The sequence below is a fragment of the Lupinus angustifolius genome, chromosome LG19 (genome assembly GCF_001865875.1).
Source record: "Lupinus angustifolius cultivar Tanjil chromosome LG19, LupAngTanjil_v1.0, whole genome shotgun sequence".
In the NCBI taxonomy this organism is placed as follows: Eukaryota; Viridiplantae; Streptophyta; class Magnoliopsida; order Fabales; family Fabaceae; genus Lupinus; species Lupinus angustifolius.
The window spans coordinates 4,375,063-4,376,096 of record NC_032027.1 but is presented as its reverse complement, the minus strand read 5'-3'; positions in this window follow the sequence as shown (position 1 = coordinate 4,376,096).

The window sequence follows — 1,034 nt, the reverse complement described above, 5'->3', positions numbered from 1 at the left end:
CTATCCTCTTCCTCATCCTCCACCTCCAATTCCTCATCCTATCCTCAACCTCATCCTATCATCGTCTTCATCCTATCCTCATCCTCGTCCTCATCCTCATCCTCATCCCCATCCTCATCCTATCTTCGTCCTCATCCTCAGCCTATCCTCATCCTCATCTTATCCTCTTCCTCATCATATCCTCATCCTCATCCTCATCTTATCCTCTCTTCATCCTCATCCTCCTCCTCGTCCTATCTTCGTGCCCATCCTCATCCTCATCCCATCTTCGTCCTAATCCTNCCTTGTCCAAAGATATAGTTTTTCCATCTAAGAACAAGGAAGAAATTTCAAGATTTACAAAAGTCAAAAACTACAAAAAGGTTCATATAATTTTATTATCACCCCTTTAGTTATGCCTTCATAAAATACTTAAAAAATGTAAACTCTACTTTATGAACAACATAATAAAAGTTCATAACTTTCTATGAAGTATGAGAAGAAGATGAAGAAGAGAAAATAAAAGACTACCTTAATTTGTATAGGGAATTTAATGTAAAAATGAGAGAATGAGGTGAGGTATTTATAGGAGAGCCTCACCCTCATCAAATCAGAAAACTTAATGCAAAGTAAGTAGCTTTAGACTAGCATAGGTGATGTGTCTAATGGTGGTGGAGTGAGATGATTTGTTGAGTGATTTAGGGGCTTTTGCATTACTTGTGTAACAAGTAAATGACTCATGAAATGATGACTTTCAACTTTATTGATATGATGTAATTTCCCGATAAACTTCGTGTCCGAACATTTTCGGATAATTTCGTCCGTAAATATACAATCTCCCGATTTCAAACATTTGCCCGAAACGTCGAAACTTGAATTTCGAGGTGAAAAATATCTAAAGATGCTTTATGTACAAACTTGGTGTCCATTTTGACTAGAAATAATATTTCGAAATCAACGGAAAAATCAGAATTCAATTCCGAGTTACGGAACTCAAAAACTGGGAAAAAACTCGATAAAACGACCCGAAATCGTCTCGGAAACTTTTATTCTCC